General features: G+C 38.3%; 1 pseudogene; it reads left to right on the forward strand.

The window, feature by feature from the left end:
• Positions 1-15,545: 15,545 nt before the first annotated feature.
• Positions 15,546-16,474, forward strand: LOC131204978 (olfactory receptor 5AS1-like; annotated as a pseudogene).

Consider the following 16,474-nt stretch of genomic DNA (forward strand, 5'->3'; position numbering starts at 1 on the left):
ATGATCCTGATTGTTGTATTATATTCTTTAATTTTTTTTTCCTTTTTTCTTTCTCTTTTTAATGAGGAACAAATTTCTTCCTACATGTTCCTGTGAAAATTGTCAATATCAGATGATCATATCTGTAAAAATTCAGGCAGGTTTACATGAAATGAGACTATCTGTGAAATAATCAAGTCTGTAAGTATTTTTGGGAGGCGGGGATTGAAAAATAACAACAGGTGCCTGGAAATTAACTGATGGCATCTGGAAAGGAACGACAGCAGGAGTGTCAAACTCATGGCCAGTGGGCCAATGTGTCATGTGCTGGCTCCGCCCCCGTCCATTTTAGCGAAGGGGGGAAAAGTCCCGATACATCATGTGACGATGCTGTGACAACGCGGGTTTGACACCTCTGAAGTACAGGCAGTATAGTTGTTATGATATCATAGTCCATTTTCCTTTAAGTTATCAGAGCAGAAAAGTACAAATGTTACATTACTATAGAACAATTGATCAGTGGAACAACTTGCCTCTAGAAGTTGTAAATGCTCCAACACTGGAAGTTTTAAAGAAAAGATTGGATAACTATTTGTCTGAAGTGGTGTAAGGTATCCTGCCTAAACAGGGGGTTGGACTAGAAGACCTCCAAGGTCCCTTCCAACTCTGTTATTCTAAAGTAAAGTACAAATTTTCACAAGATTTCTACCCCATCTTCCTTTCTGAGGTGGGGATTCTGTTTTTATACAATGTATATCCTATGTTGACCACTAGGAAGCAGTATGTGACCAGTTTTGTTCTAATTGGCACCCTTCAGCATGTTTGTCTTTAAATTGTGGTCTCCAAAGTTGAGAAGACAAAGGGGGAATCACCTGTATAGAGTATCTACAAACCCAAGAACAGTCAATTTTATTCTTAGTGAATGAGAGAAAGTGGCAAGGAAATTAACACAGAAAGAAAATTATATAGAGATGCTTATCATTTTAATAGCTCCTATTCAGGATTTATAGGCTTTTCAAACTACTGAATTCATATAGATAAAAACCTCAGAGGATTTTTATTCAGAGGATTCAGAGGATATTTATTCAGAGGATTCGACATGACATGAGTTTAACTCATAGAATCATCTGTTACAACCTCCTTCCTGTTGAAGACTACTTCAGCTTCAATCACAACAATACACGAGCACATCGAGCACACCATAGATTTAAGCTTAATGTGAACCGCTCCAATCTTGATTGCAGAAAATATGACTTCAGTAACAGAGTTGTTAATGCTTGGAACACACTACCAGACTCTGTAGTCTCTTCCCAAAATCACCAAAGCTTTAACAAAAAACTATCTACTATTAACCTCACCCCATTCCTAAGAGGTCTGTAAGGGGCGTGCATAAAAGCACCAACGTGCCTATCATTCCTATCCTAATGTTCCCTTTGATGGTATCCAATTTCATATAGTTATTACATACTTATGATTATATTTATGCTTATATATCGTATAGTTATTTCATGCTTATGCTTATATATACTGTTGTGACAAATAAATAAATAAAATAAAATAAATAAAATAAAAAATAAAATGAGATAGAATTGAATATTTTGGTGATAAAACAGAGATCTGATTTTCTGGTGTGAACAGGAAAGAGCTGTCGTAGTGAATTCACATGACAAAAATACTGATACCAGTCTGAAAATACTGCTAAACATGGGGAATCAGTGGTTTTATATGCTCCAATGGACTCTCTCTGTCTTCTACAATAGACAATTGTACTACAAATGTTCAAAGCATCTGAATTATCTTCAAAACCAGTTCTTCACAGAATGCTTTGCAGTTCTGTACTCTGGAATTATGCTACAACATACAGTAATTTATCCTGTGTAGAGCAATATACTGCATAACCTCCTAGTTAGGGGAATATAGAGTAAAAGCATACTGGTTTGCAAGTTTCTAGGTCAGAGATCCTCCATTACACAAAATAGCATGAGCACAATTGGGAAAAAGCAAAACAAAACAAACACTAGGCTTTGGCTGTGCATGTGTCATGCTGGCCCAAATATACCATGCTGGTGATAATGTTTTTATCATAAGCAGAATTCAAAAAAAGTCTTGCAGAATTTTATTATTTTTAATTACCCAAATTTCTAGGCCAACTCCCAGAATGACACTTGGTGTCTTCAGAAAATTAAAAACAGCAAAAAACAATCTGTGAGGGGAAAAAATTCTCTCATATCATCACCAATCTAAAGAGATCCTGCCAAAACACTCTAATCTGAGGCCTGAGTGAATCACCACATTTTAGAGCTCGCTTGAAGGTGCATTAGATCAGGGGTCTGCAGACTTGGCTCTTTTAAGACTTGTGGACTTCAACTCTGGGAGTTGAAGTCCACAAGTCTTAAAAGAGCCAAGTTTGCAGACCCCTGCATTAGGTGAACAAGTCTGGATAGATGCTGCTTCTAAGGGCTGGCACTATATCAGGGAAGAGCTACTTCTACATATTTGATGGCATTGTTTAATTGACAGGACACCAGGTAAGCCAACTTTGTCTGGTTAGACAGGGCACACAGATGAAACAGGAGACCGATGGTCCTTCAAATAGCTAGGTCATATGCCACATAGAGCTTTAGAGGTAAAAGCCAGGTCCATTAATTGGACTTGGAAGCTTACTAGTTCCCTAGTATAGCTCACATGGAAGAGTTGTGACATGGTTATAGCAAGGCTTGTCTATCTCAACTCACACCACTGCATTCTGGACCAGTTGTAATTTTGTAGTGATCTTCAGGGCAGCCCCATGTATAGTGCATTGCAAGGTGAACAAGAGGTACTCCCAATCTACAAACAGGCATAATTGGCATACAAACTGGATTTGTGCAAAAGCATTTCTGGTCAGAACAGTCACTTGTTCCTCAAGCAGGAGGTGAGAGTCCAGGAAGTCCCCCAAATTGTGCATTAGTCCTAAATAAGGGATGTGTGTGTCTATCTGTGTACGCATGCTACTTACTCATAATGAAGGTACCTCCATAACAGGGGGGTCCATAACCCACCCAGTTCACCTGAAGGATGATCTCAGATAGATATTAAATAATAAAATCAACTTAGTCATTCCATGCATCTAATAAAGCAAGTGATATTTCATGCAAGTTAGATTTTTAATAAAATATACTAGTTTGAAGAGATGCATTGTAACAGCATTTTCAAAAAGGCCTTAAGAGTTGTTAACCTTATTTTGCAAAACTTCTTCTCTGGTAACATTGAATTGTTAACTAGGGCATACAAAACCTTTGCCAGACCAATTCTCGAATACACCTCATCAGCCTGGAGTCCACACTGTATATCAGACATTAATACGATTGAGCGGGTTCAGAGATCTTTCTTTTTTTTTCTTTTTTTTTTTATTCAAAAAGTTTTTATTAGTCAAAAAAGGTTTATACAAATACATATCAGGTATGGTAAATTTTCAGTTTTCTTATCTAAAATAAGAATTTTACTCAAATTTTTTAACACATACAACAGCCATATGGCAAGCAGGTGACACGAAGTAGCTAAGTTTACAAATTTTAAAAACGTAATAAAGAAGAGTCAAGAATAAACAGAATATCGTACAAAAGAGAATAAGGAAAACCAACACAATCCCAAATATCTTTATCACTTCCTAGTTTTGGATCTCAGAACTCTGGGTTCAGCCTGACCCAACTCCAGGGCCGCAACAGCGGCAGCCGCTCCGCCCCATGATCTATAACCTCCTTCTTCAATTCCTGGGTCATCTGATTCCAGGAGGGCTTTGTGTTCCTCCACATAGGCCGTAGCCTCCGCAATTGTACTGATTTTTTCGTAATGCCCTCCCGGAAAATCATCAATCCTCTGGCATCAGCCATCTGAAGCCCACTCCTTCTGGTACAATTTGCTTGACAAAAGTAATATTTCTTTCTTTTTCACGTACCTGTCTGGGAATCTGCCTCAGAATGGCTATCTCCTGCCCCTGTAAATCAGTGCCCCACTCCTATGTTTTCTAAGAATTTCATCTCTCGCCTCTTCTCACAAATTTGACATGAACCTCTCTGGGAACTGCATGCGTGCATATTGAATTAACTCTATAAACTCGATCCACATCCCAATTCATGAAATCAACACCTCTCCCAAGAAATTCTCCCAACAATTTAGTCACAACATCTCTCAAATCTTCTTGGTCCACTTCTTCCAAATTTTGAAACCTAAGGAAATAAGACATTTTATCCATCTGTAGTCCAAGCACAGCATTGCCTGTCGTCTCCTCTTTTCTGCACTGCCCGTGATCTCACCCTCCAAACCTTCCACTTTCTGCTTATTTTCTGCTGAAACTTGCTGAGTATCCTTTAAATCCTTTTGGATAGTCACAATTTCTGCTCTTATTTCATCCAATTTCTTGTCCATATTAGATAACTTTTCCAAAATTCTCTCCATCTCTCCAGCAGTTGGTCTCTGACCTTTGCCATTAAGGAAAAAAAAAATACAAAATCCTCAGGCAGGCACAGTATCCTTGTAATTTCCTCCGGATCCACAAGGGGGCCCCCACAGGAGCAAGGAGTCCAGAGTACAGTTAGTCAACAAGGAAGCGGAAGGGAAGTGATGCCACCAAAATTCTCATAGTGAAGGCGGAAGCTGGACGCCACCACTGTTCCCCAGAAGGAGGGGGGGCCTCAAACCTTCCCTCCTAAATTTCTCCATCACCTCTTCTCCAGAGCTCCACAAAACCGTAATCTTCTTATTTTAAGTTCTCCTCTCTCCAGAATAACTCGTGCTCCTTCCAACCGCAGGGGAGAAAACCCCCGCACTCCGGAGCACTCCACCACGCCACCGATATTCCCTTCCCTTCTCCTCCTCAATTCTTCTCCGTTCCTGTTCACCACCAGGCTGCTGCAGTTATAAATCCAATGCCCGGTGTCACTGGGCACAGCGCCCAGGCGACGACCAAAATAATGGCCGCGGCCTGTGGCCTCCAAACCCCGCCAAGCCTAGACGCGCCAGCATCGGTCCCCACAGTCCTGTATGTCGGCTGGGAGACCCTGGCGAGCCGTCCGTGCGGCAGGTGTCCTTTCGAACACCTGGCCCCTGAGGGCCTCGGCGGCGGCCGGATTCGGGCGCTGGAGGCAGGAGAAGCCTTCCAGACGTCCGTTGCCGCTGGACACCGGAAGTCGTCTCCCGGGTTCAGAGATCTTTCATGAGAAGAGTATTCCTCTACTCACAATAGAATCCCTTATGCTACCAGGCTTGAAATTTTGGGCTTGGACAGTCTGGAACTGAGCCACCAAAATTTTCTTCTACAATGTCTTCTTCAGTTTCAACCTCAATAATACATGATATAAATTCAAGGTAAACTGCTCCTAATTCAATTGCAAAAAATATGACTTCAGCAACAGAGTACTTGTCGCCTGAAATGCTCTACCCAACTCTGTTGTTACATCCTCAAACCTTCACAGCTTCAACCTTAAACTGTCTACTGTGGACCTCACCCCATTCCTAAGAGGTCCGTAAAGAGGGTGTGCATAAGCACACCAACGTGCCTACCATCCTTGTCTTACTGTCCCCATTTATCTGTATTTACTTCCTTTTTTTCATGCTTATGTTCATACTTATACTTGCTACCTTGTACACGTTTGACAAACAAACAAACAAACAAATAAATATTACCAGCTATAGCTGGAATTTAGGCTGCCCTTGATTACTATGATATTTATCTTACAATGTTTACCAAAAGCTAGGGATGCTACATGTGGCATAGTATGACTGAGGCAGCTAATCTAGTTTACACTAGATTAAGAGTTGTAGTTTAAGAGTTTAAAAGTAACTAGTTTAAGAGTTGTAAACCTAATCTTGCGTAGCTTCTTCTCCAAAAACACTACACTACTAACCAGAACATATAAAACATTTGCTAGACCAATTCTTGAATACAGCTCAACTGTCTGGAACCCATACCACATGGGTTCATCAATACAATTGACCGTGTCCAGAAATATTTTACAAGAAGAATTCTCCACTCCTCTGAATACAACAAAATACCTTATACCACCAGACTTGAAATCCTGGGCTTAGAAAATTTAGAACTCTACCGTCTTCGACATGACCTGAGTTTAACTCATAGAATCATCTATTACAATGTCCTTCCTGTCGAAGACTACTTCAGCTTCAATTGCAACAATACACGAGCACACAATAGATTTAAGCTTAATGTTAACCACTCCAATCTTGATTGCAGAAAATATGACTTCAGTAACAGAGTTGTTAATGCTTTGAATAAACTACTGACTCTGTGGTCTCTTCCCCAAATCCCCAAAGCTTCAAGCAAAAACTGTCTACTATTGACCTCACCCCATTTCTAAGAGGTCTGTAAGGGGCATGTATAAGAGCACAAGCGTGCCTACCCTTCCTGTCCTATTGTTTCCTTTCGTTATATCCAATATAGCTCAGAATAGCTCAGGCTGTTACAGCCTGTTATTAGAACACAGTAGCCTGCAATTACTGCAGGTTCAAGCCCGGCCCAAGGTTGACTCAGCCTTCCATCCTTTATAAGGTAGGTAAAATGAGGACCCAGATTGTTGGGGGGGCAATAAGTTGACTTTGTAAAAATATACAAATAGAATGAGACTATTGCCTTATACACTGTAAGCCGCCCTGAGTCTTCGGAGAAGGGCGGGATATAAATGTAAACAAAAAAAAATTAATATAGTTATTATATACTCATATGTATATATATGCTTATATATTGTATAGTTATTACATGCTTATGCTTATATATACTGTGTGACAAAATAAATAAATAAATAAATACCATCCACTAGAAAGTATAATATGAAATTCTCAATTGACCAAGCCATACTAAGCAATGGCAGTTGATATTTGTCCTGTGATCGACCCATTTCTTTCAATTAGCAGCTGGAAGAAAGGCTAGTTAGATAAGCTAGCTTTTTCTATTTATCCTTGCAGATTGTGAGATAACAAACTTCCAGCTCTGACTCCAAGCAGCATCTCTGGCCCTCCCTAAACCCGATGGCTACACAAACAGTTATTGATGCTCTAACTAATCTATCTTAATTATTGCACTGTGTTGTACATGAGACTATGCTTGAAAACTGTCCAGAAACTGCACTTGCTACAAAATGTAGTAGCTAAGCAACTGATAAGGGCAATATATGAGGACATATGCTTCCTGAACTGAAAGTAATGTACTGGTTATGAATTGCCTACCAGACACAATTTAGTGTACTGATTTTGAGTTGTAAAGGCTCAAAAGTTTAAGACTAGTTATTTGTGGGTTTACCTTAGTTATTGTGAATCTGGGTGAGTAACTTGGCTACTCTGCTATCAACAACTCAGCTGTTGGGTATACAGGAAAATATTTTCTCCTGTGTGGAATATCCCAAGAGAGATGGACATGGCCTATTCTGTATAGGAAATTGCCTTCCGTAAAGAACAATTAAAACAATGAATTTGTGATTGTTACAAATTTCCATCTAGAAGATGATAACTCAACCCAAATTTACTCTTTCACCAAATTTACTTCCTACCCATGCTAAGCACCTTGCTAGCAACAAAATTAAGGAGTTTAGATTAAATTACAAATAGGGATACATTACTGTTCCTTATTGCTGGTATGTAACCCATCTCCTTCCACTTATGACTGTAACTTTGTTGCTTGACTCCTACGAATTATACTGATATTGATTGTTTCCTGATTGTTTATTTGTAGCCTATGACTGTCATTAAGTGTTGTATCATTAAGTGTTAAATTTGTACCCTATGACTATCATTAAGTGTTATAAGTGTTGTACCTTGATGAAGGTATCTTTTCTTTTATGTACACTGAGAGCTTATGCACCAAGACAAATTTGTTGTGTGTCCAATTACATTTGGCCAATAAAAATTCTATTCTATTCTATTCTATTCTATTCTATTCTATTCTATTCTATTCTATTCTATTCTATTCTATTATCTTCCTTGCATTTTGTAAAAAAAAAAAATTAATATAGTTATTATATACTCATATGTATATATATGCTTATATATTGTATAGTTATTACATGCTTATGCTTATATATACTGTGTGACAAAATAAATAAATAAATAAATACCATCCACTAGAAAGTATAATATGAAATTCTCAATTGACCAAGCCATACTAAGCAATGGCAGTTGATATTTGTCCTGTGATCGACCCATTTCTTTCAATTAGCAGCTGGAAGAAAGGCTAGTTAGATAAGCTAGCTTTTTCTATTTATCCTTGCAGATTGTGAGATAACAAACTTCCAGCTCTGACTCCAAGCAGCATCTCTGGCCCTCCCTAAACCCGATGGCTACACAAACAGTTATTGATGCTCTAACTAATCTATCTTAATTATTGCACTGTGTTGTACATGAGACTATGCTTGAAAACTGTCCAGAAACTGCACTTGCTACAAAATGTAGTAGCTAAGCAACTGATAAGGGCAATATATGAGGACATATGCTTCCTGAACTGAAAGTAATGTACTGGTTATGAATTGCCTACCAGACACAATTTAGTGTACTGATTTTGAGTTGTAAAGGCTCAAAAGTTTAAGACTGGTTATTTGTGGGTTTACCTTAGTTATTGTGAATCTGGGTGAGTAACTTGGCTACTCTGCTATCAGCAACTCAGCTGTTGGGTATACAGGAAAATATTTTCTCCTGTGTGGAATATCCCAAGAGAGATGGACATGGCCTATTCTGTATAGGAAATTGCCTTCCGTAAAGAACAATTAAAACAATGAATTTGTGATTGTTACAAATTTCCATCTAGAAGATGATAACTCAACCCAAATTTACTCTTTCACCAAATTTACTTCCTACCCATGCTAAGCACCTTGCTAGCAACAAAATTAAGGAGTTTAGATTAAATTACAAATAGGGATACATTACTGTTCCTTATTGCTGGTATGTAACCCATCTCCTTCCACTTATGACTGTAACTTTGTTGCTTGACTCCTTACGAATTATACTGATATTGATTGTTTCCTGATTGTTTATTTGTAGCCTATGACTGTCATTAAGTGTTGTATCATTAAGTGTTAAATTTGTACCCTATGACTATCATTAAGTGTTATAAGTGTTGTACCTTGATGAAGGTATCTTTTCTTTTATGTACACTGAGAGCTTATGCACCAAGACAAATTTGTTGTGTGTCCAATTACATTTGGCCAATAAAAATTCTATTCTATTCTATTCTATTCTATTCTATTCTATTCTATTCTATTCTATTCTATTCTATTCTATTATCTTCCTTGCATTTTGTAAAAAAAAGTACTTGGATTTTGAAATGGCTAATAAAAGTTTGAGAAAATATTAGAAACTTCATCCAGTTCTTCAGGATTACTTTTCTACATGTCATTAAGCTCCACCCCAGGAGACACAAAGGGCATTTTAATTATCTTAACTGTACCTTTCTTCAAAGGCAAATCCTTGAAGTTATTTTCCCCCTTTTCCAAAGTGAGAATATGTTAGATGGAAAGAAACTCTCAACATTCTTTTGTCCATCATCAGCAATGAAATTGGATAACCTTGCTTCTCACCCAAAAGTATGACCATTATTCTATGATAAAGTAAAAAAAGACAGGCCGCTGAAGCTTTGAAATAACTTGTAATCATGCAGTGTAAGATTTTGCGATGACTTTTTTTCACTCTCTTTTGAAATTTATTATCAGAGTACTACTGCACTTTTGTATTCTCTTTTGATGCTTACCACAAGTAGCTCAATAGTGTATTTCAGTAAGACTGCCTTGCTAGATTACTAACTCAGATCTGGGAAGGAGAAGAGCCAAATTTAGTTGAATGAAAAGTTTATTTTTTATGTAAAATGAATTTTAATAGTTCTTTAAAATATTAAGGATAAAGGGATTAAATTATGATTTATCTTATAGTGACTGCTAGTTGTATTATATTAATTAAATGGGGGGAAAATAAGTGGGATAAAACTGAGTTAACAAATAAAGAAAAGCCTTTACAAACACCTAGGCAAATATGACTTTTTTTTCTTCTATCATTGCTATGTATTTATTTATTAAACAGGCCACATCTGGAATGCTTTCTTTTTCATGACAATGAAAGAAAGTCCATTTTGAGGCACTCATTATTCACACCATAGATCTTGTTATCTGCACAATACTTTTCATTCTTTGTCTAGTCATAGTTTTTTAATAGTTCTTCCCAGTTTCAGCCTTTTTCCAGAGAAAAAGGTCTTCACATAATATGTCCAAAGTAGGATAATTTGAGCCTGGTCATTCAGCCTGAAAAACTGTCTTATCTGAGACCTCAGCTGAGACCAAATGTGAGCCCTAGGCTCCCATGCCAAGTTGGCCTGTTGATGTTAACTTGATGATGACTTTTCTAATTTTTTGATGGTAAAAAGATTTCACCACTTTTCAAATGTTTAGTGGTTCAGTAGGAATGTCAATTTGCTTCATTGACAGAGAATAGATGGTAGAGGATGTCTTCACATTTGTGTTCTCCATGCAACAGTTGGCACTGGAAAGGATATGCTTGAAAAAAAGGAATAGGAAAAAGAGTCCCTTATGTACCACAATCCACCTTATTGCCATTGTGTCCTTTTTACAAAAGTATATAAAATAGCTGACAATGTCATCAACCTGGAATGAATGAGCTAAACATTCAATCTGCAAAGTCAAAGCGCAGACCTCCGTGGTTAAACAGGGAGGAGGGTCTAAGAGATAAACACCTTTCAGAAACCCCTGGCTGTTTCTAAATCTTATTCAGGGACTGAGATACATTGTACCTCTAATTTGACTACTGGACGGCCCTTTTGCTTGATTGATGATCAAGTTGCTGTTGACTCCCAGTGATCACAATGATAGATCATTTCCATGATGATCTACATCTAACCTGGTTCTTCAGGCACTTCATCAGCACTGCAACTGAGTCCATCCATCTTGTTGCTTGTCACTTGCTTCTTCTTTTTCCTTCCATCTTTCTTAGCATCTGAGATTTTTCTAGAGAAACGGGTCTTCCCATAATACGTCCAAAGCAGGATAATATGAGCCTGGTCATTTGTGTCTCGAGTGAAAACTCTAGATCGAGGACAGTCCTTTTAGAGGAATCTTACTTGGTAGCAGCAGTGACATGCTGAATATGAAAACTTATCACTCTCTACATCGTGTTTTTGATAGCCATGTCATAATAATGAATATTATTCTTTATCACATTTGATTTGTTAGATGCTTTGGATTTTGTCATTATCATCATAATCTGAATTCTATATATATGCAAAAGAGGCAGCCTATTTTTTGTGTGCTTGTCCTCCCTTCCAATTAATTTAATTTTAATTACTTTAATTTTAAATATAAAATATTTTTGCACACATAGATATGCATACATAAACTCACCCCTTCTTTTTAGTAGTAGTTTAGTTTGGTGCTACCAAATGAAGTCAGGTGACTTCTCTTGGAAAACAGATTTACTCTCCACTTTTTATACTTTAATTCTATGGTTCTTGGAGGAGTATTTCAAAAGCGATATGATGTTTGAACCTCCATGTGTCAGAAGAAGAGATCTGACTCTCCTCTATGAGGCTGTGCTAAGGTTTGGCTCTAATGACTCCCTGTATATGAATTTGTTGCTGGAGAAGATACAAAAGACATGAATGTCTATGACTAGGGTGGCATTATGTGTTGTGAAATATATAGACAGGGAGACATATAAGAACAGCTGCAGATCCTCAATACAGATTTCCTCACCTTCTGATATTCCTTCAGAATGTGAGGAAAATTTTGACATTCTGAAATACCTTGATTTTCCCCTCTTTATTCTCTCCCATACACAAGTTCTGCTATTGTGTTTTTAGAGGAGGGAAAATGAATCAGAAATGTGACCATATTGAATACATTCATTTCCTACCAGCCTCGCTTTAGCATTTTATAGTTACAGATTTCTAAGAAGATGTGATGATTCCCACCTTCCCAAGTGATGTATAATTTTCATATTCCTGGCTTTAGTTTAAAGACAAAAGCAAGTTATCCAGTCCTTGCCAGATTCCACATATGGTGCAAAATAGGCAACTTATTTTCTATGCGCTTGTTCCTCCTCCAATATTGTTAGCCTATCATAGCAGTCATAGCAGTAATTGGCACACCTTCCACACCTGGAAAAGGATTTGAAGGAAAGAGTTACTTCTCTTGTAGCATGGCATTGGTCTAAAGCAGGGGTCTCCAACCTTGGTCCCTTTAAGATTTGTGGACTTCAACTCCCAGAGTCCCTCAGCCAGCAAAGCTGGCTGAAGAACTCTGGGAGTTGAAGTCCACAAGTCTTAAAGGGACCAAGGTTGGAGACTCCTGGTCTAAAGGATACCAATAGGATAAAGCAGTGGTGAAATTCTCCGCAGGTTGCCATCAGTTTGCTGCCGGCGCATGCGCGGTGTGTGCCAAATGCATGCTGCTCGCACGCGCATACACTGTGCACACCAAAAGCATGCTTCGTGCAGAAAAAGGTAAGTAGAACAGGGGGGGGGGAACAGCTGTGCCACATGATTTAGATTTGCTAGAAAACAGGAGTTCCTGCTTTCAAGTGAATGTAAATCGCACAGCACAGCTGATCGTCAGAAATATCGGTTCAGATGAACCAGTAGCTTTTTTTTACTACCCGTTTGCCTGAACCGGTAGCTTTTGTTACTACTGGTTCATCTGAACCAGTGTGACTGGTAGCATTTCACCCCTGGGATAAAGATAATGGAGAAACATTGGTTGGTTTAAATTTTCTTCTGAAGGGAAGGAAATATAGTAGAAGAGAAGGGGTTTTGGTTTATTAGATCCAAAGCTTCACTTGTTCACTCTGGTCACAAGTATTCTCGGCAACAGAAAAAGCTGAAGATAGATGCTGGAGAGAAAGTTGAAGGGAAAATTTATTATAAGATTTTTCTCTTCTCTAATTAGGTTGTTTTCAAATGCAAGGGAGAAATCCAAAGAATCCTCCATTGCTTTGATGTTATTTCTATTCTGCTTGTTCAAATTCATCCTCACCCATATATTAGAGTTGAGGTTCAAGGTGGGGTAGAGATTAAGATATAATGAATAAACATGAATATGAATATGAAATCAGATTATTACATCAGTGAGTAGACTCTTCAAGGACAGGGAAGGCTCAAGATTCAGAATCTAGTTCAGTGGTGGGTTTCAAAAATTTTTACTGCCAGTTCTGTGGGCATGGCTTGGTGGATGTGGCATAGCTTGGTGGGCATGGCTTGGTAGGTGTGGCAGGGGAAGAATACTGTAAAATCCCCATTTCCTCCTGATCAGTTGGGACTTGGGAGGCAGAGAATAGATGGGGGTGGAGCCAGTCAGAATTTTTACTACCGGTTCTCCAAACTACTCAAAATTTCTGCTACCAGTTCTCCAGATATTCCAGAATTGACCAGTTCTCCAGAACTGGTCAGAACCTGCTGAAACCTACCTCTGATCTAGTTCTATCATAAGCATAATTTAAGGACTAAAGAGTCCACAGATCATCTGGAGTACCAAGACCAGATATTAGAAGTTAGAGACAAATGGTGGTTGAGTCATTAGTAACCCTGAATTTAAAGATTTTAAAGCTTCCAGATTTTAAAGTACCAGCCAATGTCCAGTTGTAAATGGTCTGCAATGTCTCCAAAGGGGACAACTTGCAAAGAAAGGAATTTATTTATTTATTTATTTATTTGTTTATTTATTTATTCATTCATTCATTCATTCATTCATCTTATCAACTGCCCGTCTCCCTCAGAGAGGGGTTCTGGGCAGAGTAGTTCTTGAATAAACCTTGTATTGGGTGGTGCTTTACACAAGCATCTTTGGGCGGGCCAAGGAGATAAGTGATGAAATGTGGTGATGTCATGAGATAAAAATCCCATCCCTTATATATCTGTATGATATGAATGGATGGAATGTTCATTGTGAAATTATGGCACATATAATATGGAATATTAGTGAGTTATTCACAGGCTCCAAATTCTGCTGTCGTCATCGACTCTGTTAAAAAGAAGTCATCTTCAGCCTGGCATTGCTTTCCTGGAAGTGATGGCTTTCTTTTAGAAGTAGTACTCTCTAGGGATGAAATTCTCTTGGTACTCAGATAGGGTTCCTCATATCCTAAAGTGTGGGCTCTGTGGGGGCGCCCACACTCTGGAATGAGCTTCCCCCAGGTTTACGTCAAATACCTGACCTTCGGACATTTCGTCGCGAACTAAAAACACATCTTTTTATCCCCGCGGGGCTGGCTTAAATTAGTTTTAAGGGGAAATTTTATTAATTTTAAATGGGGTTTTTAGTATGGAAATTTTTAATCTCAGGCCAATTTAATAAGTTTTTAAATGGTATTTTAATCTGTATATTGTATTGTTTTATTTTTTGCCTGTACACCGCCCTGAGTCCTTCGGGAGAAGGGCGGTATAAAAATAAAATAAAATAAATAAATAAAGATTTAGTAAAAAAATCCTTTCAAGGAGTGAAATCTTTTTAGTTTGGCCTCAAATTGGATACTATGAATTTTAGTAAGTTTCCAAATCATCATGAAAGAAAAATAGGCCAGAGTGGAGGAATAGTCTCAAGGATTAAACAATTTCAGACTTTTTTTTTAAAAAAAAATATATCTTCCTTTATAGGAATATGTTAAAACAGTGTTGGCGAACCTTTGACGTTCTCGCGTACTGGCCTGAGTGCCAGAAGTGGCATGCGAAACCATCCCGCGAGGAATGCGTGGCCTCGCCGGCTTGTCTTTGTGTTCCTGTGCTCAAATGCGCGCCGGTCAGCTAGCCATCGCACATGTGCGAGATGGCAACCCAGAAGTTTGGGTGCTGGTTCGCGCATGCACGATGGACTGTCGCTCTTCTGGGGTCTGTCAGCGTTGCGCACACAATGGCCAGCTGACTGGTGTGTGTTTGAGCACAGGAACGTGAAGAGGAGCTGGCAAGGCTGTGCATTCATCGCAGGACGGTTTCATATGCCGCTTCCGGCACACATGCCATAGGTTCGCCAACACTGTATTAAAATATGTTAAAGTATCATATTAAACATATTCAAAACCACAACATAGAAATCCAGATTGTAATGTAAATGCAATTAAGTATCTTTTAACACCTTATATAGTTGCAACAAAAATCACCATTAATCACCATTACACCATTTTGTAACTCAGGGCTTCTTCTTCCTCTTCCTCTTTTTTAATTCTCTTTTATTTCGTAAATATTCAGTAACACAGTCAGCCAATATGAATATAATCATTTATCACATTATTAATCTATCATTTTCTTCTCAATCTAGCTAATTAATATATTACACTTAGGACCATTAGTGCTATTACGAGACCATTAGAGAAGATTCTTACATTGATAGATGGCAACAATTTAATTGAAAGTTTAGAGCAGGTGATTAATTGCAGTATTAATTATCTCTTTCAGAAAATCCATGAAGTCTGAAGGAAACAAGTTTTTGCAGCAACTGATCAGCTATTCCAGCCTCCGCTAGTGGAAGCTTCAGAATAAATTAATAAAGAAACAGAAAAAAATGGGCAAGTGGAACCAAACAACAGTGACTGAGTTTGTTCTTCTTGGCTTCACCGATCACCAAAAGATCAAAGCTGTCTTCTTTGTTCTCTTCTTAGCCATCTATCTAGTCACTTTGGTGGGAAATATTGGTATCATCATATTAATTTGGATCAGCTCATGCCTCCGCAGTCCAATGTACTTTTTTCTCAGCAACTTGGCCTTCCTAGACTTCTGTTATTCTTCTGCCATTACACCTAAAATGCTTCTCAGTTTCGTAACTGGAAAGAAGACGATCTCACAGGCATTACACAAATGTATCTGTTTGCTTCTTTTGCAGATGCCGAGTGCCTTCTCCTGGCTGTCATGGCATATGACCGCTACATGGCTATTTGTAACCCACTAATTTATCCCGCTCTTATGTCCCACAGAATTTGTTTTGGGTTGGTAGCTGGCTCTTATCTTATTGGTAGTGTGACTTCACTAATTCACACTTATTATACATTTTGCTTGTCATTTTGTGGATCCAACATCATCAATCATTTCTTCAGCGACATCCCTCCACTGTTAGCTCTCTCCTGCTCCAACACTCACATTAATGAAATTCTTCTTTTTGCCTTGTGTGGTTTCATCCAAATGAGCACTTTTTTGTTGATTGTTATCTCCTATACCTATATCATTTGCACCATCTTGAGGATCCATTCAGCTGAAGGCTGCCGGAAGGCCTTTTCAATCTGTACGTCCCACTCGACAGCTGTGGTTTTGTATTATGGAACCCTTCTCTTTACTTATTTGCGGCCAAGCTCCAGCTATATCCTGAATACAGACAAAATAGTCTCTGTTTTTTATACCGTGGTTTTTCCCATGTTAAACCCCTTGATCTATACCTTGAGAAATGAAGAAGTAAAGGATACCTTCAATAAATTATTGCAAAGAAAACTGATTGCACTCAGAAGGATTAGAAGATTTTTTCAGTGTTTGCACTAG

This window comes from Ahaetulla prasina, chromosome 1, assembly GCF_028640845.1.
Source record: "Ahaetulla prasina isolate Xishuangbanna chromosome 1, ASM2864084v1, whole genome shotgun sequence".
In the NCBI taxonomy this organism is placed as follows: Eukaryota; Metazoa; Chordata; class Lepidosauria; order Squamata; family Colubridae; genus Ahaetulla; species Ahaetulla prasina.